The 26,797-nt window shown below is 42.2% G+C and overlaps 8 non-coding genes across 8 annotated transcripts; all 8 read left to right on the top strand.

The window, feature by feature from the left end:
• Positions 1-1,747: 1,747 nt before the first annotated feature.
• Positions 1,748-1,820, top strand: trnav-aac (transfer RNA valine (anticodon AAC)). The gene has a single exon. It is a non-coding gene; the product is annotated as a tRNA-Val (tRNA).
• A 3,108-nt stretch (positions 1,821-4,928) lies between these two features.
• On the top strand, positions 4,929-5,001 carry trnav-aac (transfer RNA valine (anticodon AAC)). The gene has a single exon. It is a non-coding gene; the product is annotated as a tRNA-Val (tRNA).
• Positions 5,002-8,114: 3,113 nt separating this feature from the next.
• On the top strand, positions 8,115-8,187 carry trnav-aac (transfer RNA valine (anticodon AAC)). The gene has a single exon. It is a non-coding gene; the product is annotated as a tRNA-Val (tRNA).
• Positions 8,188-11,299: 3,112 nt separating this feature from the next.
• On the top strand, positions 11,300-11,372 carry trnav-aac (transfer RNA valine (anticodon AAC)). Its single transcript has one exon. It is a non-coding gene; the product is annotated as a tRNA-Val (tRNA).
• A 3,112-nt stretch (positions 11,373-14,484) lies between these two features.
• On the top strand, positions 14,485-14,557 carry trnav-aac (transfer RNA valine (anticodon AAC)). Its single transcript has one exon. It is a non-coding gene; the product is annotated as a tRNA-Val (tRNA).
• Positions 14,558-17,668: 3,111 nt separating this feature from the next.
• Positions 17,669-17,741, top strand: trnav-aac (transfer RNA valine (anticodon AAC)). The gene has a single exon. It is a non-coding gene; the product is annotated as a tRNA-Val (tRNA).
• Positions 17,742-23,034: 5,293 nt separating this feature from the next.
• trnaf-aaa (transfer RNA phenylalanine (anticodon AAA)) lies at positions 23,035-23,109 on the top strand. The gene has a single exon. It is a non-coding gene; the product is annotated as a tRNA-Phe (tRNA).
• Positions 23,110-26,218: 3,109 nt separating this feature from the next.
• trnav-aac (transfer RNA valine (anticodon AAC)) lies at positions 26,219-26,289 on the top strand. Its single transcript has one exon. It is a non-coding gene; the product is annotated as a tRNA-Val (tRNA).
• Positions 26,290-26,797: the final 508 nt, after the last annotated feature.

Consider the following 26,797-nt stretch of genomic DNA (forward strand, 5'->3'; position numbering starts at 1 on the left):
CAAATATATATATTCGATGCGTGAGTACTTTTACTTTTGATACTTTAAGTACATTTAAAAGTAAGCACTTCAGACTTACTTAAGTAGGATCGTTGATGTAGCACTTCTACTTTTACTTGAGAATATATTTTGCTGGGAAATTGTACTTTTACTTAAGTACCAAGCTTCAGTACTTCCTCCATCACTGGAATTTTGAGATCAAAGTCAGAATTCGGAGATCAAAGTCAGAATTCCAAGATCAAAGTCAGAATTCCGAGATCAAAGTCAGAATTTCTTCTGCTTCTTAGAAGAGGACAGGTCCTTAATTTATCATGAGAACAGCATTTATTAAGCATGACTCATAAATAATAGCAATTAATTAATGATATACTCTCGAATGACTAAGCTCATGCATAAGTTGGTTACTCATTGTTTATTCATACTTAATAAAACATGAATAGAGTCTTCTCTGATCATGTCTCACGTGGTTGAGAGCAGAGTGGATCTGTCTTAATCTCACTAAACAATTGTGTGAGGCTGCAGAAGCAGCCACACAGGTCAAAGATACATGTCAAAGCCCTAGTGACCTAATGGATAAGGTAAATGTGTTGTAAGCAGGAAGTGCGGGGTGGAAGTCTCATCAGAAATGGTATGTAGCAGAAAAAAACACTGCGATGAAAACATACGCTGTTGGCAGGGAGACCCCAATGGATTTCAAGTCCATCGCCTTAACCACTCGGCCACAACAACTTGCAAAACAAGTTCATTCTCATCAAGTCCAGCAGTACAATCCTCTGTCGGTCTCAGCATTCAGCTGTCTGTCTGCTTGTTGACGTGGCCCATGTTGTATAAAGATCTTGGATTAACTGTCACTTCTTCACCAACCACAACTGCTCATAAAAGTCTGGACTGTCTACAACTGACTAAGACATAAGACTTTAGCAGGAGCAAATTTGGCACCGTCAACCAACCAACCAGTGCAGGATTAAAAACAATTTTTTGTTGTTTGTGAGGGGACGATTGCTTGGCTGGCGGGAGAATCTGTTCGGGGGTTCACACTGTGTGTACTCATGCTGTGACTCTCACACTTACTTTCTTTTGTAGTGTTTCTGATCTGCTCGTTGTAGAGCACATTCCTAATAATGTACACAGCATAGAATGGACGGTGAAGGGAAGGCTTGTAGTCTCAAATGAGCATATGATCATGAACACAGCCCGGCTTGGATGTAATTCAACCTATGCCATGGTTGGGATGCGATGGGACTACGCGCTCAGCTGTGGCGAAATTTCTGTGATAGCTGCCTGTCAAATGGAGGCGCTGGCCGGCACAGATTTACCTGCAAATAAAATGGAAACAAGTAAAGGAATGCCAACACCAAACTGGACAGGGGAGCCATGCTCATCCTGAGCACAGTTAGCAGATGAGAAAAAGAGGAAAAACCTTCTCCGATCAAAATACCTTCAGTCACCCCTCTGCCCTGCCCTGCACACTGCCTCCCAACAATGCCCACACTCTCCTGCTCACCTATGCATCCTCCCACTAACACTACCATAACCTTGCGCACCACTCCGACCTGTTGACCCACTCTTAAGCACCCCTCTCAGGGCTAAACCAAACAACTGCGCCGGGGAAATCCTTGTGCCCCTGGTAACGTAAATGCACCTGGGAGAGCCTATCCCAGGTGAGCCGAGCAGGGCAACTAAAGAGATGCTAAACTCACACAGGTTACCCTGCTGTTGTAGAGACTCTAAGCTAGCTGTAGTCTTGGTTTCTGTAGTGTAGTGGTTATCACGTTCGCCTAACACGCGAAAGGTCCCTGGTTCGAAACCGGGCAGAAACACAGTATGCTTTTGTTTAAACCCACCTGGACACCTGAGAACAGTTTGGAAAGGCTCTGAAATAGACAAACACTGAAAAAAAACTCAGCGTGGTACTTGGAATTGAATGTAAGTGGATGGAACAGCATGGGGCGTCTTGAATTTGAATGGAATTGAAGGGTATGGAATGTCTCTAAACCCTCTATGTCCACACAGCTCTGTCTCTCAGGATGGTCATGTGACTTTCACCTCGAACATGTTTGATGAAGATTCTCAGTCATCCAGGTCATACTCTTAGAGACGACTGAAGCAAGGCATCTGGACTTGTTTGTCAAAGTGATTATGCTTCTTAGAAGAGGACAGCATAAAACTTGACAGAAACAACAAGACATGCTCTCTAGCAGAGGACAGTTTCCATCCATCGACCTCTGGCCCAGCACGCTTCGGCTGCGCCACTCTGCTGGATTCCGTTGCTGCTGAGACTTCAACCCACACTTCCTGGGAGAGCCTTGTCATACTCATTAGAAACAGCTGAAGTTAATCAGTGCGATTGCTGCAAGGGCGGCACTGCAGGACAACGCAGGAACAGATAATGGATGGATGGATTGCTGCAAGGAGGACTGACACTCATTATTTACACCTTGAAAACAGTAATGATATGATGTTGGTGAAACTACACTCAACAAGACTGAAGCTGAGAAGTAATCAGTCAATCATACATAGTAGGGCATGAATAAATAGATGAATGCACTTTATAATAACTACATTTTATTAAGCCTTAATTTACCATGAATAAGTACTTAATTCATCATGAGAAAAGCATTCATTTAGCATGACTAATAAATAATAGCAATTAATTAATGATGAAAATCACGATTCTGAGATGAAAGTAACATTTTTGAGATCAAAGTCAGAATTCAGAGATCAAATTCAGAATTTTGAGATCAAACTGATTTTATGAATACAGTGCTGGACTGATGTGAGCTTAGACTCTGCATGTAGTTGGTGTCACACTGCGAGATTCTATTATGCGCCTCAGTCATGATGCCGATGCGCTGGCTCAGTTAGCTGACTAGTTAGCTACTGTCTGCTAACACAAATCCATCCATTAATCATAACATTAATCTAAAGCAGGAATACTTACACAGTAAAAATGCTGAGTGCCTATTTGTTTTATACCAGCCTCTCTGTTCATTTGATGCCTACAGCCTGCCTCATGACACACAGACTTGTCCATAACTGGTTCAGGGTGCAAAATTTAAATTACCTACACATTGTCAATTTTAATTTTAAGCGTGTTTCTTTGATTATTTTAACCTGATCATATATCCTTTGCAATGGAAATCAAATATATATTCGATGCGTGAGTACTTTTACTTTTGATACTTTAAGTACATTTAAAAGTAAGCACTTCAGACTTACTTAAGTAGGATCGTTGATGTAGCACTTCTACTTTTACTTGAGAATATATTTTGCTGGGAAATTGTACTTTTACTTAAGTACCAAGCTTCAGTACTTCCTCCATCACTGGAATTTTGAGATCAAAGTCAGAATTCGGAGATCAAAGTCAGAATTTTGAGATTAAAGTCAGAATTCCAAGATCAAAGTCAGAATTCCGAGATCAAAGTCAGAATTCCGAGATCAAAGTCAGAATTTCTTCTGCTTCTTAGAAGAGGACAGGTCCTTAATTTATCATGAGAACAGCATTTATTAAGCATGACTCATAAATAATAGTGATTAATTAATGATATACTCTCGAATGACTAAGCTCATGCATAAGTTGGTTACTCATTGTTTATTCATACTTAATAAAACATGAATAGAGTCTTCTCTGATCATGTCTCACGTGGTTGAGAGCAGAGTGGATCTGTCTTAATCTCACTAAACAATTGTGTGAGGCTGCAGAAGCAGCCACACAGGTCAAAGATACATGTCAAAGCCCTAGTGACCTAATGGATAAGGTAAATGTGTTGTAAGCAGGAAGTGCGGGGTGGAAGTCTCATCAGAAATGGTATGTAGCAGAAAAAAACACTGCGATGAAAACATACGCTGTTGGCAGGGAGACCCCAATGGATTTCAAGTCCATCGCCTTAACCACTCGGCCACAACAACTTGCAAAACAAGTTCATTCTCATCAAGTCCAGCAGTACAATCCTCTGTCGGTCTCAGCATTCAGCTGTCTGTCTGCTTGTTGACGTGGCCCATGTTGTATAAAGATCTTGGATTAACTGTCACTTCTTCACCAACCACAACTGCTCATAAAAGTCTGGACTGTCTACAACTGACTAAGACATAAGACTTTAGCAGGAGCAAATTTGGCACCGTCAACCAACCAACCAGTGCAGGATTAAAAACAATTTTTTGTTGTTTGTGAGGGGACGATTGCTTGGCTGGCGGGAGAATCTGTTCGGGGGTTCACACTGTGTGTACTCATGCTGTGACTCTCACACTTACTTTCTTTTGTAGTGTTTCTGATCTGCTCGTTGTAGAGCACATTCCTAATAATGTACACAGCATAGAATGGACGGTGAAGGGAAGGCTTGTAGTCTCAAATGAGCATATGATCATGAACACAGCCCGGCTTGGATGTAATTCAACCTATGCCATGGTTGGGATGCGATGGGACTACGCGCTCAGCTGTGGCGAAATTTCTGTGATAGCTGCCTGTCAAATGGAGGCGCTGGTCGGCACAGATTTACCTGCAAATAAAATGGAAACAAGTAAAGGAATGCCAACACCAAACTGGACAGGGGAGCCATGCTCATCCTGAGCACAGTTAGCAGACTGAGAAAAAGAGGAAAAACCTTCTCCGATCAAAATACCTTCAGTCACCCCTCTGCCCTGCCCTGCACACTGCCTCCCAACAATGCCCACACTCTCCTGCTCACCTATGCATCCTCCCACTAACACTACCATAACCTTGCGCACCACTCCGACCTGTTGACCCACTCTTAAGCACCCCTCTCAGGGCTAAACCAAACAACTGCGCCGGGGAAATCCTTGTGCCCCTGGTAACGTAAATGCACCTGGGAGAGCCTATCCCAGGTGAGCCGAGCAGGGCAACTAAAGAGATGCTAAACTCACACAGGTTACCCTGCTGTTGTAGAGACTCTAAGCTAGCTGTAGTCTTGGTTTCTGTAGTGTAGTGGTTATCACGTTCGCCTAACACGCGAAAGGTCCCTGGTTCGAAACCGGGCAGAAACACAGTATGCTTTTGTTTAAACCCACCTGGACACCTGAGAACAGTTTGGAAAGGCTCTGAAATAGACAAACACTGAAAAAAAACTCAGCGTGGTACTTGGAATTGAATGTAAGTGGATGGAACAGCATGGGGCGTCTTGAATTTGAATGGAATTGAAGGGTATGGAATGTCTCTAAACCCTCTATGTCCACACAGCTCTGTCTCTCAGGATGGTCATGTGACTTTCACCTCGAACATGTTTGATGAAGATTCTCAGTCATCCAGGTCATACTCTTAGAGACGACTGAAGCAAGGCATCTGGACTTGTTTGTCAAAGTGATTATGCTTCTTAGAAGAGGACAGCATAAAACTTGACAGAAACAACAAGACATGCTCTCTAGCAGAGGACAGTTTCCATCCATCGACCTCTGGCCCAGCACGCTTCGGCTGCGCCACTCTGCTGGATTCCGTTGCTGCTGAGACTTCAACCCACACTTCCTGGGAGAGCCTTGTCATACTCATTAGAAACAGCTGAAGTTAATCAGTGCGATTGCTGCAAGGGCGGCACTGCAGGACAACGCAGGAACAGATAATGGATGGATGGATTGCTGCAAGGAGGACTGACACTCATTATTTACACCTTGAAAACAGTAATGATATGATGTTGGTGAAACTACACTCAACAAGACTGAAGCTGAGAAGTAATCAGTCAATCATACATAGTTAGAGGGCATGAATAAATAGATGAATGCACTTTATAATAACTACATTTTATTAAGCCTTAATTTACCATGAATAAGTACTTAATTCATCATGAGAAAAGCATTCATTTAGCATGACTAATAAATAATAGCAATTAATTAATGATGAAAATCACGATTCTGAGATGAAAGTAACATTTTTGAGATCAAAGTCAGAATTCAGAGATCAAATTCAGAATTTTGAGATCAAACTGATTTTATGAATACAGTGCTGGACTGATGTGAGCTTAGACTCTGCATGTAGTTGGTGTCACACTGCGAGATTCTAATTATGCGCCTCAGTCATGATGCCGATGCGCTGGCTCAGTTAGCTGACTAGTTAGCTACTGTCTGCTAACACAAATCCATCCATTAATCATAACATTAATCTAAAGCAGGAATACTTACACAGTAAAAATGCTGAGTGCCTATTTGTTTTATACCAGCCTCTCTGTTCATTTGATGCCTACAGCCTGCCTCATGACACACAGACTTGTCCATAACTGGTTCAGGGTGCAAAATTTAAATTACCTACACATTGTCAATTTTAATTTTAAGCGTGTTTCTTTGATTATTTTAACCTGATCATATATCCTTTGCAATGGAAATCAAATATATATATTCGATGCGTGAGTACTTTTACTTTTGATACTTTAAGTACATTTAAAAGTAAGCACTTCAGACTTACTTAAGTAGGATCGTTGATGTAGCACTTCTACTTTTACTTGAGAATATATTTTGCTGGGAAATTGTACTTTTACTTAAGTACCAAGCTTCAGTACTTCCTCCATCACTGGAATTTTGAGATCAAAGTCAGAATTCGGAGATCAAAGTCAGAATTTTGAGATTAAAGTCAGAATTCCAAGATCAAAGTCAGAATTCCGAGATCAAAGTCAGAATTCCGAGATCAAAGTCAGAATTTCTTCTGCTTCTTAGAAGAGGACAGGTCCTTAATTTATCATGAGAACAGCATTTATTAAGCATGACTCATAAATAATAGCAATTAATTAATGATATACTCTCGAATGACTAAGCTCATGCATAAGTTGGTTACTCATTGTTTATTCATACTTAATAAAACATGAATAGAGTCTTCTCTGATCATGTCTCACGTGGGTGAGAGCAGAGTGGATCTGTCTTAATCTCACTAAACAATTGTGTGAGGCTGCAGAAGCAGCCACACAGGTCAAAGATACATGTCAAAGCCCTAGTGACCTAATGGATAAGGTAAATGTGTTGTAAGCAGGAAGTGCGGGGTGGAAGTCTCATCAGAAATGGTATGTAGCAGAAAAAAACACTGCGATGAAAACATACGCTGTTGGCAGGGAGACCCCAATGGATTTCAAGTCCATCGCCTTAACCACTCGGCCACAACAACTTGCAAAACAAGTTCATTCTCATCAAGTCCAGCAGTACAATCCTCTGTCGGTCTCAGCATTCAGCTGTCTGTCTGCTTGTTGACGTGGCCCATGTTGTATAAAGATCTTGGATTAACTGTCACTTCTTCACCAACCACAACTGCTCATAAAAGTCTGGACTGTCTACAACTGACTAAGACATAAGACTTTAGCAGGAGCAAATTTGGCACCGTCAACCAACCAACCAGTGCAGGATTAAAAACAATTTTTTGTTGTTTGTGAGGGGACGATTGCTTGGCTGGCGGGAGAATCTGTTCGGGGGTTCACACTGTGTGTACTCATGCTGTGACTCTCACACTTACTTTCTTTTGTAGTGTTTCTGATCTGCTCGTTGTAGAGCACATTCCTAATAATGTACACAGCATAGAATGGACGGTGAAGGGAAGGCTTGTAGTCTCAAATGAGCATATGATCATGAACACAGCCCGGCTTGGATGTAATTCAACCTATGCCATGGTTGGGATGCGATGGGACTACGCGCTCAGCTGTGGCGAAATTTCTGTGATAGCTGCCTGTCAAATGGAGGCGCTGGCCGGCACAGATTTACCTGCAAATAAAATGGAAACAAGTAAAGGAATGCCAACACCAAACTGGACAGGGGAGCCATGCTCATCCTGAGCACAGTTAGCAGATGAGAAAAAGAGGAAAAACCTTCTCCGATCAAAATACCTTCAGTCACCCCTCTGCCCTGCCCTGCACACTGCCTCCCAACAATGCCCACACTCTCCTGCTCACCTATGCATCCTCCCACTAACACTACCATAACCTTGCGCACCACTCCGACCTGTTGACCCACTCTTAAGCACCCCTCTCAGGGCTAAACCAAACAACTGCGCCGGGGAAATCCTTGTGCCCCTGGTAACGTAAATGCACCTGGGAGAGCCTATCCCAGGTGAGCCGAGCAGGGCAACTAAAGAGATGCTAAACTCACACAGGTTACCCTGCTGTTGTAGAGACTCTAAGCTAGCTGTAGTCTTGGTTTCTGTAGTGTAGTGGTTATCACGTTCGCCTAACACGCGAAAGGTCCCTGGTTCGAAACCGGGCAGAAACACAGTATGCTTTTGTTTAAACCCACCTGGACACCTGAGAACAGTTTGGAAAGGCTCTGAAATAGACAAACACTGAAAAAAAACTCAGCGTGGTACTTGGAATTGAATGTAAGTGGATGGAACAGCATGGGGCGTCTTGAATTTGAATGGAATTGAAGGGTATGGAATGTCTCTAAACCCTCTATGTCCACACAGCTCTGTCTCTCAGGATGGTCATGTGACTTTCACCTCGAACATGTTTGATGAAGATTCTCAGTCATCCAGGTCATACTCTTAGAGACGACTGAAGCAAGGCATCTGGACTTGTTTGTCAAAGTGATTATGCTTCTTAGAAGAGGACAGCATAAAACTTGACAGAAACAACAAGACATGCTCTCTAGCAGAGGACAGTTTCCATCCATCGACCTCTGGCCCAGCACGCTTCGGCTGCGCCACTCTGCTGGATTCCGTTGCTGCTGAGACTTCAACCCACACTTCCTGGGAGAGCCTTGTCATACTCATTAGAAACAGCTGAAGTTAATCAGTGCGATTGCTGCAAGGGCGGCACTGCAGGACAACGCAGGAACAGATAATGGATGGATGGATTGCTGCAAGGAGGACTGACACTCATTATTTACACCTTGAAAACAGTAATGATATGATGTTGGTGAAACTACACTCAACAAGACTGAAGCTGAGAAGTAATCAGTCAATCATACATAGTTAGAGGGCATGAATAAATAGATGAATGCACTTTATAATAACTACATTTTATTAAGCCTTAATTTACCATGAATAAGTACTTAATTCATCATGAGAAAAGCATTCATTTAGCATGACTAATAAATAATAGCAATTAATTAATGATGAAAATCACGATTCTGAGATGAAAGTAACATTTTTGAGATCAAAGTCAGAATTCAGAGATCAAATTCAGAATTTTGAGATCAAACTGATTTTATGAATACAGTGCTGGACTGATGTGAGCTTAGACTCTGCATGTAGTTGGTGTCACACTGCGAGATTCTAATATGCGCCTCAGTCATGATGCCGATGCGCTGGCTCAGTTAGCTGACTAGTTAGCTACTGTCTGCTAACACAAATCCATCCATTAATCATAACATTAATCTAAAGCAGGAATACTTACACAGTAAAAATGCTGAGTGCCTATTTGTTTTATACCAGCCTCTCTGTTCATTTGATGCCTACAGCCTGCCTCATGACACACAGACTTGTCCATAACTGGTTCAGGGTGCAAAATTTAAATTACCTACACATTGTCAATTTTAATTTTAAGCGTGTTTCTTTGATTATTTTAACCTGATCATATATCCTTTGCAATGGAAATCAAATATATATATTCGATGCGTGAGTACTTTTACTTTTGATACTTTAAGTACATTTAAAAGTAAGCACTTCAGACTTACTTAAGTAGGATCGTTGATGTAGCACTTCTACTTTTACTTGAGAATATATTTTGCTGGGAAATTGTACTTTTACTTAAGTACCAAGCTTCAGTACTTCCTCCATCACTGGAATTTTGAGATCAAAGTCAGAATTCGGAGATCAAAGTCAGAATTTTGAGATTAAAGTCAGAATTCCAAGATCAAAGTCAGAATTCCGAGATCAAAGTCAGAATTCCGAGATCAAAGTCAGAATTTCTTCTGCTTCTTAGAAGAGGACAGGTCCTTAATTTATCATGAGAACAGCATTTATTAAGCATGACTCATAAATAATAGCAATTAATTAATGATATACTCTCGAATGACTAAGCTCATGCATAAGTTGGTTACTCATTGTTTATTCATACTTAATAAAACATGAATAGAGTCTTCTCTGATCATGTCTCACGTGGTTGAGAGCAGAGTGGATCTGTCTTAATCTCACTAAACAATTGTGTGAGGCTGCAGAAGCAGCCACACAGGTCAAAGATACATGTCAAAGCCCTAGTGACCTAATGGATAAGGTACATGTGTTCTAAGCAGGAAGTGCGGGGTGGAAGTCTCATCAGAAATGGTATGTAGCAGAAAAAAACACTGCGATGAAAACATACGCTGTTGGCAGGGAGACCCCAATGGATTTCAAGTCCATCGCCTTAACCACTCGGCCACAACAACTTGCAAAACAAGTTCATTCTCATCAAGTCCAGCAGTACAATCCTCTGTCGGTCTCAGCATTCAGCTGTCTGTCTGCTTGTTGACGTGGCCCATGTTGTATAAAGATCTTGGATTAACTGTCACTTCTTCACCAACCACAACTGCTCATAAAAGTCTGGACTGTCTACAACTGACTAAGACATAAGACTTTAGCAGGAGCAAATTTGGCACCGTCAACCAACCAACCAGTGCAGGATTAAAAACAATTTTTTGTTGTTTGTGAGGGGACGATTGCTTGGCTGGCGGGAGAATCTGTTCGGGGGTTCACACTGTGTGTACTCATGCTGTGACTCTCACACTTACTTTCTTTTGTAGTGTTTCTGATCTGCTCGTTGTAGAGCACATTCCTAATAATGTACACAGCATAGAATGGACGGTGAAGGGAAGGCTTGTAGTCTCAAATGAGCATATGATCATGAACACAGCCCGGCTTGGATGTAATTCAACCTATGCCATGGTTGGGATGCGATGGGACTACGCGCTCAGCTGTGGCGAAATTTCTGTGATAGCTGCCTGTCAAATGGAGGCGCTGGCCGGCACAGATTTACCTGCAAATAAAATGGAAACAAGTAAAGGAATGCCAACACCAAACTGGACAGGGGAGCCATGCTCATCCTGAGCACAGTTAGCAGACGAGAAAAAGAGGAAAAACCTTCTCCGATCAAAATACCTTCAGTCACCCCTCTGCCCTGCCCTGCACACTGCCTCCCAACAATGCCCACACTCTCCTGCTCACCTATGCATCCTCCCACTAACACTACCATAACCTTGCGCACCACTCCGACCTGTTGACCCACTCTTAAGCACCCCTCTCAGGGCTAAACCAAACAACTGCGCCGGGGAAATCCTTGTGCCCCTGGTAACGTAAATGCACCTGGGAGAGCCTATCCCAGGTGAGCCGAGCAGGGCAACTAAAGAGATGCTAAACTCACACAGGTTACCCTGCTGTTGTAGAGACTCTAAGCTAGCTGTAGTCTTGGTTTCTGTAGTGTAGTGGTTATCACGTTCGCCTAACACGCGAAAGGTCCCTGGTTCGAAACCGGGCAGAAACACAGTATGCTTTTGTTTAAACCCACCTGGACACCTGAGAACAGTTTGGAAAGGCTCTGAAATAGACAAACACTGAAAAAAAACTCAGCGTGGTACTTGGAATTGAATGTAAGTGGATGGAACAGCATGGGGCGTCTTGAATTTGAATGGAATTGAAGGGTATGGAATGTCTCTAAACCCTCTATGTCCACACAGCTCTGTCTCTCAGGATGGTCATGTGACTTTCACCTCGGAACATGTTTGATGAAGATTCTCAGTCATCCAGGTCATACTCTTAGAGACGACTGAAGCAAGGCATCTGGACTTGTTTGTCAAAGTGATTATGCTTCTTAGAAGAGGACAGCATAAAACTTGACAGAAACAACAAGACATGCTCTCTAGCAGAGGACAGTTTCCATCCATCGACCTCTGGCCCAGCACGCTTCGGCTGCGCCACTCTGCTGGATTCCGTTGCTGCTGAGACTTCAACCCACACTTCCTGGGAGAGCCTTGTCATACTCATTAGAAACAGCTGAAGTTAATCAGTGCGATTGCTGCAAGGGCGGCACTGCAGGACAACGCAGGAACAGATAATGGATGGATGGATTGCTGCAAGGAGGACTGACACTCATTATTTACACCTTGAAAACAGTAATGATATGATGTTGGTGAAACTACACTCAACAAGACTGAAGCTGAGAAGTAATCAGTCAATCATACATAGTTAGAGGGCATGAATAAATAGATGAATGCACTTTATAATAACTACATTTTATTAAGCCTTAATTTACCATGAATAAGTACTTAATTCATCATGAGAAAAGCATTCATTTAGCATGACTAATAAATAATAGCAATTAATTAATGATGAAAATCACGATTCTGAGATGAAAGTAACATTTTTGAGATCAAAGTCAGAATTCAGAGATCAAATTCAGAATTTTGAGATCAAACTGATTTTATGAATACAGTGCTGGACTGATGTGAGCTTAGACTCTGCATGTAGTTGGTGTCACACTGCGAGATTCTATATGCGCCTCAGTCATGATGCCGATGCGCTGGCTCAGTTAGCTGACTAGTTAGCTACTGTCTGCTAACACAAATCCATCCATTAATCATAACATTAATCTAAAGCAGGAATACTTACACAGTAAAAATGCTGAGTGCCTATTTGTTTTATACCAGCCTCTCTGTTCATTTGATGCCTACAGCCTGCCTCATGACACACAGACTTGTCCATAACTGGTTCAGGGTGCAAAATTTAAATTACCTACACATTGTCAATTTTAATTTTAAGCGTGTTTCTTTGATTATTTTAACCTGATCATATATCCTTTGCAATGGAAATCAAATATATATATTCGATGCGTGAGTACTTTTACTTTTGATACTTTAAGTACATTTAAAAGTAAGCACTTCAGACTTACTTAAGTAGGATCGTTGATGTAGCACTTCTACTTTTACTTGAGAATATATTTTGCTGGGAAATTGTACTTTTACTTAAGTACCAAGCTTCAGTACTTCCTCCATCACTGGAATTTTGAGATCAAAGTCAGAATTCGGAGATCAAAGTCAGAATTTTGAGATTAAAGTCAGAATTCCAAGATCAAAGTCAGAATTCCGAGATCAAAGTCAGAATTCCGAGATCAAAGTCAGAATTTCTTCTGCTTCTTAGAAGAGGACAGGTCCTTAATTTATCATGAGAACAGCATTTATTAAGCATGACTCATAAATAATAGTGATTAATTAATGATATACTCTCGAATGACTAAGCTCATGCATAAGTTGGTTACTCATTGTTTATTCATACTTAATAAAACATGAATAGAGTCTTCTCTGATCATGTCTCACGTGGTTGAGAGCAGAGTGGATCTGTCTTAATCTCACTAAACAATTGTGTGAGGCTGCAGAAGCAGCCACACAGGTCAAAGATACATGTCAAAGCCCTAGTGACCTAATGGATAAGGTACATGTGTTCTAAGCAGGAAGTGCGGGGTGGAAGTCTCATCAGAAATGGTATGTAGCAGAAAAAAACACTGCGATGAAAACATACGCTGTTGGCAGGGAGACCCCAATGGATTTCAAGTCCATCGCCTTAACCACTCGGCCACAACAACTTGCAAAACAAGTTCATTCTCATCAAGTCCAGCAGTACAATCCTCTGTCGGTCTCAGCATTCAGCTGTCTGTCTGCTTGTTGACGTGGCCCATGTTGTATAAAGATCTTGGATTAACTGTCACTTCTTCACCAACCACAACTGCTCATAAAAGTCTGGACTGTCTACAACTGACTAAGACATAAGACTTTAGCAGGAGCAAATTTGGCACCGTCAACCAACCAACCAGTGCAGGATTAAAAACAATTTTTTGTTGTTTGTGAGGGGACGATTGCTTGGCTGGCGGGAGAATCTGTTCGGGGGTTCACACTGTGTGTACTCATGCTGTGACTCTCACACTTACTTTCTTTTGTAGTGTTTCTGATCTGCTCGTTGTAGAGCACATTCCTAATAATGTACACAGCATAGAATGGACGGTGAAGGGAAGGCTTGTAGTCTCAAATGAGCATATGATCATGAACACAGCCCGGCTTGGATGTAATTCAACCTATGCCATGGTTGGGATGCGATGGGACTACGCGCTCAGCTGTGGCGAAATTTCTGTGATAGCTGCCTGTCAAATGGAGGCGCTGGCCGGCACAGATTTACCTGCAAATAAAATGGAAACAAGTAAAGGAATGCCAACACCAAACTGGACAGGGGAGCCATGCTCATCCTGAGCACAGTTAGCAGACGAGAAAAAGAGGAAAAACCTTCTCCGATCAAAATACCTTCAGTCACCCCTCTGCCCTGCCCTGCACACTGCCTCCCAACAATGCCCACACTCTCCTGCTCACCTACGCATCCTCCCACTAACACTACCATAACCTTGCGCACCACTCCGACCTGTTGACCCACTCTTAAGCACCCCTCTCAGGGCTAAACCAAACAACTGCGCCGGGGAAATCCTTGTGCCCCTGGTAACGTAAATGCACCTGGGAGAGCCTATCCCAGGTGAGCCGAGCAGGGCAACTAAAGAGATGCTAAACTCACACAGGTTACCCTGCTGTTGTAGAGACTCTAAGCTAGCTGTAGTCTTGGTTTCTGTAGTGTAGTGGTTATCACGTTCGCCTAACACGCGAAAGGTCCCTGGTTCGAAACCGGGCAGAAACACAGTATGCTTTTGTTTAAACCCACCTGGACACCTGAGAACAGTTTGGAAAGGCTCTGAAATAGACAAACACTGAAAAAAAACTCAGCGTGGTACTTGGAATTGAATGTAAGTGGATGGAACAGCATGGGGCGTCTTGAATTTGAATGGAATTGAAGGGTATGGAATGTCTCTAAACCCTCTATGTCCACACAGCTCTGTCTCTCAGGATGGTCATGTGACTTTCACCTCGAACATGTTTGATGAAGATTCTCAGTCATCCAGGTCATACTCTTAGAGACGACTGAAGCAAGGCATCTGGACTTGTTTGTCAAAGTGATTATGCTTCTTAGAAGAGGACAGCATAAAACTTGACAGAAACAACAAGACATGCTCTCTAGCAGAGGACAGTTTCCATCCATCGACCTCTGGCCCAGCACGCTTCGGCTGCGCCACTCTGCTGGATTCCGTTGCTGCTGAGACTTCAACCCACACTTCCTGGGAGAGCCTTGTCATACTCATTAGAAACAGCTGAAGTTAATCAGTGCGATTGCTGCAAGGGCGGCACTGCAGGACAACGCAGGAACAGATAATGGATGGATGGATTGCTGCAAGGAGGACTGACACTCATTATTTACACCTTGAAAACAGTAATGATATGATGTTGGTGAAACTACACTCAACAAGACTGAAGCTGAGAAGTAATCAGTCAATCATACATAGTTAGAGGGCATGAATAAATAGATGAATGCACTTTATAATAACTACATTTTATTAAGCCTTAATTTACCATGAATAAGTACTTAATTCATCATGAGAAAAGCATTCATTTAGCATGACTAATAAATAATAGCAATTAATTAATGATGAAAATCACGATTCTGAGATGAAAGTAACATTTTTGAGATCAAAGTCAGAATTCAGAGATCAAATTCAGAATTTTGAGATCAAACTGATTTTATGAATACAGTGCTGGACTGATGTGAGCTTAGACTCTGCATGTAGTTGGTGTCACACTGCGAGATTCTATTATGCGCCTCAGTCATGATGCCGATGCGCTGGCTCAGTTAGCTGACTAGTTAGCTACTGTCTGCTAACACAAATCCATCCATTAATCATAACATTAATCTAAAGCAGGAATACTTACACAGTAAAAATGCTGAGTGCCTATTTGTTTTATACCAGCCTCTCTGTTCATTTGATGCCTACAGCCTGCCTCATGACACACAGACTTGTCCATAACTGGTTCAGGGTGCAAAATTTAAATTACCTACACATTGTCAATTTTAATTTTAAGCGTGTTTCTTTGATTATTTTAACCTGATCATATATCCTTTGCAATGGAAATCAAATATATATATTCGATGCGTGAGTACTTTTACTTTTGATACTTTAAGTACATTTAAAAGTAAGCACTTCAGACTTACTTAAGTAGGATCGTTGATGTAGCACTTCTACTTTTACTTGAGAATATATTTTGCTGGGAAATTGTACTTTTACTTAAGTACCAAGCTTCAGTACTTCCTCCATCACTGGAATTTTGAGATCAAAGTCAGAATTCGGAGATCAAAGTCAGAATTTTGAGATTAAAGTCAGAATTCCAAGATCAAAGTCAGAATTCCGAGATCAAAGTCAGAATTCCGAGATCAAAGTCAGAATTTCTTCTGCTTCTTAGAAGAGGACAGGTCCTTAATTTATCATGAGAACAGCATTTATTAAGCATGACTCATAAATAATAGTGATTAATTAATGATATACTCTCGAATGACTAAGCTCATGCATAAGTTGGTTACTCATTGTTTATTCATACTTAATAAAACATGAATAGAGTCTTCTCTGATCATGTCTCACGTGGTTGAGAGCAGAGTGGATCTGTCTTAATCTCACTAAACAATTGTGTGAGGCTGCAGAAGCAGCCACACAGGTCAAAGATACATGTCAAAGCCCTAGTGACCTAATGGATAAGGTACATGTGTTCTAAGCAGGAAGTGCGGGGTGGAAGTCTCATCAGAAATGGTATGTAGCAGAAAAAAACACTGCGATGAAAACATACGCTGTTGGCAGGGAGACCCCAATGGATTTCAAGTCCATCGCCTTAACCACTCGGCCACAACAACTTGCAAAACAAGTTCATTCTCATCAAGTCCAGCAGTACAATCCTCTGTCGGTCTCAGCATTCAGCTGTCTGTCTGCTTGTTGACGTGGCCCATGTTGTATAAAGATCTTGGATTAACTGTCACTTCTTCACCAACCACAACTGCTCATAAAAGTCTGGACTGTCTACAACTGACTAAGACATAAGACTTTAGCAGGAGCAAATTTGGCACCGTCAACCAACCAACCAGTGCAGGATTAAAAACAATTTTTTGTTGTTTGTGAGGGGACGATTGCTTGGCTGGCGGGAGAATCTGTTCGGGGGTTCACACTGTGTGTACTCATGCTGTGACTCTCGCACTTACTTTCTTTTGTAGTGTTTCTGATCTGCTCGTTGTAGAGCACATTCCTAATAATGTACACAGCATAGAATGGACGGTGAAGGGAAGGCTTGTAGTCTCAAATGAGCATATGATCATGAACACAGCCCGGCTTGGATGTAATTCAACCTATGCCATGGTTGGGATGCGATGGGACTACGCGCTCAGCTGTGGCGAAATTTCTGTGATAGCTGCCTGTCAAATGGAGGCGCTGGCCGGCACAGATTTACCTGCAAATAAAATGGAAACAAGTAAAGGAATGCCAACACCAAACTGGACAGGGGAGCCATGCTCATCCTGAGCACAGTTAGCAGACGAGAAAAGAGGAAAAACCTTCTCCGATCAAAATACCTTCAGTCACCCCTCTGCCCTGCCCTGCACACTGCCTCCCAACAATGCCCACACTCTCCTGCTCACCTACGCATCCTCCCACTAACACTACCATAACCTTGCGCACCACTCCGACCTGTTGACCCACTCTTAAGCACCCCTCTCAGGGCTAAACCAAACAACTGCGCCGGGGAAATCCTTGTGCCCCTGGTAACGTAAATGCACCTGGGAGAGCCTATCCCAGGTGAGCCGAGCAGGGCAACTAAAGAGATGCTAAACTCACACAGGTTACCCTGCTGTTGTAGAGACTCTAAGCTAGCTGTAGTCTTGGTTTCTGTAGTGTAGTGGTTATCACGTTCGCCTAACACGCGAAAGGTCCCTGGTTCGAAACCGGGCAGAAACACAGTATGCTTTTGTTTAAACCCACCTGGACACCTGAGAACAGTTTGGAAAGGCTCTGAAATAGACAAACACTGAAAAAAAACTCAGCGTGGTACTTGGAATTGAATGTAAGAGGATGGAACAGCATGGGGCGTCTTGAATTTGAATGGAATTGAAGGGTATGGAATGTCTCTAAACCCTCTATGTCCACACAGCTCTGTCTCTCAGGATGGTCATGTGACTTTCACCTCGGAACATGTTTGATGAAGATTCTCAGTCATCCAGGTCATACTCTTAGAGACGACTGAAGCAAGGCATCTGGACTTGTTTGTCAAAGTGATTATGCTTCTTAGAAGAGGACAGCATAAAACTTGACAGAAACAACAAGACATGCTCTCTAGCAGAGGACAGTTTCCATCCATCGACCTCTGGCCCAGCACGCTTCGGCTGCGCCACTCTGCTGGATTCCGTTGCTGCTGAGACTTCAACCCACACTTCCTGGGAGAGCCTTGTCATACTCATTAGAAACAGCTGAAGTTAATCAGTGCGATTGCTGCAAGGGCGGCACTGCAGGACAACGCAGGAACAGATAATGGATGGATGGATTGCTGCAAGGAGGACTGACACTCATTATTTACACCTTGAAAACAGTAATGATATGATGTTGGTGAAACTACACTCAACAAGACTGAAGCTGAGAAGTAATCAGTCAATCATACATAGTTAGAGGGCATGAATAAATAGATGAATGCACTTTATAATAACTACATTTTATTAAGCCATAATTACCATGAATAAGTACTTAATTCATCATGAGAAAAGCATTCATTTAGCATGACTAATAAATAATAGCAATTAATTAATGATGAAAATCACGATTCTGAGATGAAAGTAACATTTTTGAGATCAAAGTCAGAATTCAGAGATCAAATTCAGAATTTTGAGATCAAACTGATTTTATGAATATAGTGCTGGACTGATGTGAGCTTAGACTCTGCATGTAGTTGGTGTCACACTGCGAGATTCTATTATGCGCCTCAGTCATGATGCCGATGCGCTGGCTCAGTTAGCTGACTAGTTAGCTACTGTCTGCTAACACAAATCCATCCATTAATCATAACATTAATCTAAAGCAGGAATACTTACACAGTAAAATGCTGAGTGCCTATTTGTTTTATACCAGCCTCTCTGTTCATTTGATGCCTACAGCCTGCCTCATGACACACAGACTTGTCCATAACTGGTTCAGGGTGCAAAATTTAAATTACCTACACATTGTCAATTTTAATTTTAACCCTTTAACACCACCCTCAATAGTTGATGAAACGCCTGTCAAAGGCATACCCAAATTAAACTACAAGCTGTTTGTGACCCCTTAGGAGTATGTGCAAAAGCTTGGTCTCATTGTGAAGGTAACACTCTGAAATTTTATTTTAGCTGTGTGATTTACTGCAATTGCAAATGGTTAACAGTGAGAGAAGTCTAAACACAGAGAAATAAAAAGATTTTGTAGCTCGCCTAAATTTTTTTTGTAAAAAAAGGCCTGCTTGACAACTGGAGCATGGTGATGTTGATTAGATGACAATATAGTGACACAGGCTGAAGTCTTACCTATTCCCAGTTAAAAGTAGATAGTAATGGACAAGAAATGACCATTTGGGACAGGTTTTTCTGTAGGTATTCCCAGGCGCTCTCCAAAAAGTGCCATTTGGAGTCTCCAAATGGACACTTTGGCACCAAAGTGCATAACTCTGGAATGCTTCAACATACAGACATCAATGAGAGCTCTAATGAAGGTGCCACTTAGAGGAACCTCATTCCATATTCAGATTCACTATTAGTATGATTGAAATAATGTTAGTGAAGCAAAAACACATTGAATGCTCATTATTCTACTGAAACTGAAATTGTGCATCACAAGGAAAAGACTCAGAACAAGAGATATGGTCAAAAACAACACCTTTATCTAAACAAATACCCAAAACTACTTACAGCAAACTGTTTACATGTTTACAATTCCACAGGTTTCACAGCCACATGTTGTTCTCAGTATGCCACTGTTACAGTCACGGGCTGCTACAAAGCACAGCTAGAAAGCTTGATGGGTGTCTTACTGTCACCAGAGATGTAGACTGGCTTGTGATGTTGTACACTGGGAGTAGGAGGCTGCTCTGGCTCTGGTGCTTGGCTCCCACTCTGTATCTGAATCAGTTTGCCTAAATGCAAAAAATAAGGTTTTCATTCACAGAACAACTGTATCTGCATTCATTGTTCACCTCACAAATCAATAGTAAAAGTGCACACCACACAGGTAAACAAAATAGAACAGTGTTTGCCTAAAATGCAAAAAATATATAAAACAAAATACTATAGATGTATGTATGGTTGTATGTATATATCAGATATTCATTCACAGAACAACTGTAGCTGTATTCATTGTTCACCTCACAAATCAGTCCTCCACAACTACTTTTGGAGGAATAGTAAAAGCACACACCTCCCCCACACAGGTAAACAGAACAAAGGACCCACACAGGTAAATGAATAGAAACACAGTGTTTGCCTAAAAATGCACCAAATATATATAAAACAAATAACTATAGATGTATGTATGGTTGTATGTATATATCAGATATTCATTCACAGAACAACTGTAGCTGTATTCATTGTTCACCCTCACAAATCAGTCCTCCACAACTACTTTGGAGGAATAGTAAAGCGCACACCTCCCCCACACAGGTAAACAAAACAAAGGACCAACACTGTATTCACTAATTCTTTGAAACGTCTACATTCTATTATAAAACTGCAACATGTATAAAAGTTACACTTACTTGTCATGGACAATATCTTCTCCTTCAATGAACATGTCCTCCTCCACGAGTCAACAGACGACACATAACTTTGCGCATCCGACACATCCTCGTCAGAAAAGTCGCTTTCCCGTCTCGTACACTCTTCAATAACTTCTTCAACAGTGTAATTCTTCTTTTCCATGCGTTTCGCCATCTCTCTGGTCACTGGAAATACCACTGGAATGGAGATATCCGCTCACTCTCACTATTACGCATTTACGCATGGACAGCGGCATCCATTGTTCATGTTTACGCTTAGGCCTGTAGCCCACCCTCCTTCCACAACCCCTTCATGTGGACATCACCGTGACGGAAATCTATTGCTATACGTCCATTGCATCAGATTCAGCGTCAAATATAATGGGCTGAAATACAAGCGTAAGAGTGGGGGGAGGTGCTTCGCTTCGATATAGTCGCTCATTGGATTCTTTTGGCTAGGGACAGGCCCTCGATCCTTTTGTATGGTCAAACGAGCTGTCAATCAACAGAGTAGGGAAGTGGCTTTCCAACGAGGTGTAGGTTGTCAACAAAGAGCACAAAATGGCTGCGCCCAGACGGAGATATTGCAGTGAAAACATGAACCGTCCCGTCCTCGGGCCGCGTGTACTTAAAAGGTTAAGCGTGTTTCTTTGATTATTTTAACCTGATCATATATCCTTTGCAATGGAAGTCAAATATATATATTCGATGCGTGAGTACTTTTACTTTTGATACTTTAAGTACATTTAAAAGTAAGCACTTCAGACTTACTTAAGTAGGATCGTTGATGTAGCACTTCTACTTTTACTTGAGAATATATTTTGCTGGGAAATTGTACTTTTACTTAAGTACCAAGCTTCAGTACTTCCTCCATCACTGGAATTTTGAGATCAAAGTCAGAATTCGGAGATCAAAGTCAGAATTTTGAGATTAAAGTCAGAATTCCAAGATCAAAGTAAGAATTCCGAGATCAAAGTCAGAATTCCAAGATCAAAGTCAGAATTTCTTCTGCTTCTTAGAAGAGGACAGGTCCTTAATTTATCATGAGAACAGCATTTATTAAGCATGACTCATAAATAATAGCAATTAATTAATGATATACTCTCGAATGACTAAGCTCATGCATAAGTTGGTTACTCATTGTTTATTCATACTTAATAAAACATGAATAGAGTCTTCTCTGATCATGTCTCATGTGGGTGAGAGCAGAGTGGATCTGTCTTAATCTCACTAAAAATTGTGTGAGGCTGCAGAAGCAGCCACACAGGTCAAAGATACATGTCAAAGCCCTAGTGACCTAATGGATAAGGTACATGTGTTCTACGCAGGAAGTGCGGGTGGAAGTCTCATCAGAAATGGTATTGTAGCAGAAAAAACACTGCGATGAAAACATCCGCTGTTGGCAGGGAGACCCCAATGGATTTCAAGTCCATCGCCTTAACCACTCGGCCACAACAACTTGCAAAACAAGTTCATTCTCATCAAGTCCAGCAGTACAATCCTCTGTCGGTCTCAGCATTCAGCTGTCTGTCTGCATTGTTGACGTGGCCCATGTTGAATAAAGATCTGGATTAACTGTCACTTCTTCACCAACCACAACTGCTCATAAAAGTCTGGACTGTCTACAACTGACTAAGACATAAGGCCTTTAGCAGGAGCAATTTGGCACCGTCAACCAACCAACCAGTGCAGGTATTAAAAACAATTTTTTTGTTGTTTGTGAGGGGACGATTGCTTGGCTGGCGGGAGAATCTGTTCGGGGGTTCACACTGTGTGTACTCATGCTGTGACTCTCGCACTTACTTTCTTTTGTAGTGTTTCTGATCTGCTCGTTGTAGAGCACATTCCTAATAATGTACACAGCATAGAATGGACGGTGAAGGGAAGGCTTGTAGTCTCAAATGAGCATATGATCATGAACACAGCCCGGCTTGGATGTAATTCAACCTATGCCATGGTTGGGATGCGATGGGACTACGAGCTCAGCTGTGGCGAAATTTCTGTGATAGCTGCCTGTCAAATGGAGGCGCTGGCCGGCACAGATTTACCTGCAAATAAAATGGAAACAAGTAAAGGAATGCCAACACTAAACTGGACAGGGGAGCCATGCTCATCCTGAGCACAGTTAGCAGACGAGAGAAAGAGGAAAAACCTTCTCCGATCAAAATACCTTCAGTCACCCCCTCTGCCCTGCCCTGCACACTGCCTCCCAACAACGCCCACACTCTCCTGCTCACCTACGCATCCTCCCACTAACACTACCATAACCTTGCGCACCACTCCCGACCTGTTGACCCCACTCTTAAGCACCCCTCTCAGGGCTAAACCAAACAACTGCGCCGGGGAAATCCTTGTGCCCCTGGTAACGTAAATGCACCTGGGAGAGCCTATCCAGGTGAGCCGAGCAGGGCAACTAAAGAGATGCTAAACTCACACAGGTTACCCTGCTGTTGTAGAGACTCTGAGCTAGCTGTAGTCTTGGTTTCTGTAGTGTAGTGGGTTATCACGTTTGCCTAAACACGCGAAAGGTCCCTGGTTCGAAACCGGGCAGAAACACAGTATGCTTTTGTTTAAACCCACCTGGACACCTGAGAACAGTTTGGAAAGGCTCTGAAATAGACAAACACTGAAAAAAACTCAGCGTGGTACTTGGAATTGAATGTAAGTGGATGGAACAGCATGGGGCGTCTGAATTTGAATGGAATTGAAGGGTATGGAATGTCTCTAAAACCCTCTATGTCCACACAGCTCTGTCTCTCAGGATGGTCATGTGACTTTCACCTCGGAACATGTTTGATGAAGATCTCCAGTCATCCAGGTCATACTCTTAGAGCCGACTGAAGCAAGGCATCTGGACTTGTTTGTCAAAGTGATTATGCTTCTTAGAAGAGGACAGCATAAAACTTGACAGAAACAACAAGACATGCTCTCTAGCAGAGGACAGTTTCCATCCATCGACCTCTGGCCCAGCACGCTTCGGCTGCGCCACTCTGCTGGATTCGTGCTGCTGAGACTTCAACCCACACTTCCTGGGAGAGCCTTGTCATACTCATTAGAAACAGCTGAAGTTAATCAGTGCGATTGCTGCAAGGGCGGCACTGCAGGACAACGCAGGAACAGATAATGGATGGATGGATTGCTGCAAGGAGGACTGACACTCATTATTTACACCTTGAAAACAGTAATGATATGATGTTGGTGAAACTACACTCAACAAGACTGAAGCTGAGAAGTAATCAGTCAATCATACATAGTTAGAGGGCATGAATAAATAGATGAATGCACTTTATAATAACTACATTTTTATTAAGCCTTAATTTACCATGAATAAGTACTTAATCATCATGAGAAAAGCATTCATTTAGCATGACTAATAAATAATAGCAATTAATTAATGATGAAATATCACGATTCTGAGATGAAAGTAACATTTTTGAGATCAAAGTCAGAATTCAGAGATCAAATTTCAGAATTTTGAGATCAAATGATTTTATGAATATCAGTTGCTGGACTGATGTGAGCTTAGACTCTGCATGTAGTTGGTGTCACACTGCGAGATTCTATATGCGCCTCAGTCATGATGCCGATGCGCTGGCTCAGTTAGCTGACTAGTTAGCTACTGTCTGCTAACACAAATCCATCCATTAATCATAACATTAATCTAAAGCAGGAATACTACACAGTAAAAATGCTGAGTGCCTATTTGTTTTATACCAGCCTCTCTGTTCATTTGATGCCTACAGCCTGCCTCATGACACACAGACTTGTCCCTAACTGGTTCAGGGTGCAAAATTTAAATTAACTACAACATTGTCAATTTTAATTTTAAGCGTGTTTCTTTGATTATTTTAACCTGATCATATATCCTTTGCAATGGAAGTCAAATATATATATTCGATGCGTGAGTACTTTTACTTTTGATACTTTAAGTACATTTAAAAGTAAGCACTCAGACTTACTTAAGTAGGATCGTTGATGTAGCACTTCTACTTTTACTTTGAGAATATATTTTGCTGGGAAATTGTACTTTACTTAAGTACCAAGCTTCAGTACCTTCCTCCATCACTGGAATTTTGAGATCAAAGTCAGAATTCGGAGATCAAAGTCAGAATTTTGAGATTAAAGTCAGAATTCCAAGATCAAAGTAAGAATTCCGAGATCAAAGTCAGAATTCCAAGATCAAAGTCAGAATTTCTTTCTGCTTCTTAGAAGAGGACAGGTCCTTAATTTATCATGAGAACAGCATTTATTAAGCATGATCATAAATAATAGCAATTAATTAATGATATACTCTCGAATGACTAAGCTCATGCATAAGTTGGTTACTCATTGTTTATTCATACTTAATAAAACATGAATAGAGTCTTCTCTGATCATGTCTCACGTGGTTGAGAGCAGAGTGGATCTGTCTTAATCTCACTAAACAATTGTGTGAGGCTGCAGAAGCAGCCACACAGGTCAAAGATACATGTCAAAGCCCTAGTGACCTAATGGATAAGGTAACTGTGTTCTAAGCAGGAAGTGCGGGGTGGAAGTCTCATCAGAAATGGTATGTAGCAGAAAAAAACACTGCGATGAAACATCCGCTGTTGGCAGGGAGACCCCAATGGATTTCAAGTCCATCGCCTTAACCACTCGGCCGCAACAACTTGCAAAACAAGTTCATTCTCATCAAGTCCAGCAGTACAATCCTCTGTCGGTCTCAGCATTCAGCTGTCTGTCTGCTTGTTGACGTGGCCCATGTTGTATAAGATCTTGGATTAACTGTCACTTCTTCACCAACCACAACTGCTCATAAAAGTCTGGACTGTCTACAACTGACTAAGACATAGACTTTAGCAGGAGCAAATTTGGCACCGTCAACAACCAACCAGTGCAGGATTAAAAAACAATTTTTTGTTGTTTGTGAGGGGACGATTGCTTGGCTGGCGGGAGAATCTGTTCGGGGGTTCACACTGTGTGTACTCATGCTGTGACTCTCGCACTTACTTTCTTTTGTAGTGTTTCTGATCTGCTCGTTGTAGAGCACATTCCTAATAATGTACACAGCATAGAATGGACGGTGAAGGGAAGGCTTGTAGTCTCAAATGAGCATATGATCATGACACAGCCCGGCTTGGATGTAATTCAACCTATGCCATGGTTGGGATGCGATGGGGACTACGCGCTCAGCTGTGGCGAAATTTCTGTGATAGCTTGCCTGTCAAATTGGAGGCGCTGGTCGGCACAGATTACCTGCAAATAAAATGGAAACAAGTAAAGGAATGCCAACACCAAACTGGACAGGGGAGCCATGCTCATCCTGAGCACAGTTAGCAGACGAGAAAAAGAGGAAAAACCTTCTCCGATCAAAATACCTTCAGTCACCCCTCTGCCCTGCCCTGCACACTGCCTCCCAACAATGCCCACACTCTCCTGCTCACCTATCGCATCCTCCCACTAACACTACCATAAACCTTGCGCACCACTCCGACCTGTTGACCCACTCTTAAGCACCCCTCTCAGGGCTAAACCAAACAACCTGCGCCGGGGAAATCCTTGTGCCCTGGTAACGTAAATGCACCTGGGAGAGCCTATCCCAGGGAGCGAGCAGGGCAAACTAAAGAGATGCTAAACTCACACAGGTTACCCTGCTGTTGTAGAGACTCTGAGCTAGCTAGTCTTGGTTTCTGTAGTGTAGTGGTTATCACGTTTGCCTAACACGCGAAGGTCCTGGTTCGAAACCGGGCAGAAACACAGTATGCTTTTGTTTAAACCCACCTGGACACCTAGAACAGTTTGGAAAGGCTCTGAATAGACAAACACTGAAAAAAAACTCAGCGTGGTACTTGGATTGAATGTAAGAGGATGGAACAGCATGGGGCGTCTTGAATTTGAATGGAAAATGAAGGGTATGGAATGTCTCTAAACCCTCTATGTCCACACAGCTCTGTCTCTCAGGATTGTCATGTGACTTTCTCGGAACATGTTTGATGAAGATCCAGTCATCCAGGTCATACTCTTAGAGACGACTGAAGCAAGGCATTGGACTTGTTTGTCAAAGTGATTATGCTTCTTAGAAGAGGCAGCATAAAACTTGACAGAAAAACAACAAGACATGCTCTCTAGCAGAGGACAGTTCCATCCATCGACCTCTGGCCCAGCACGCTTCGGCTGCGCCACTCTGCTGGATTCCGTTGCTGCTGAGACTTCAACCCACACTCCTGGGAGAGCCTTGTCATACTCATTAGAAACAGCTGAAGTT

The sequence above is a fragment of the Parambassis ranga genome, chromosome 20 (genome assembly GCF_900634625.1).
Source record: "Parambassis ranga chromosome 20, fParRan2.1, whole genome shotgun sequence".
In the NCBI taxonomy this organism is placed as follows: domain Eukaryota; kingdom Metazoa; phylum Chordata; class Actinopteri; family Ambassidae; genus Parambassis; species Parambassis ranga.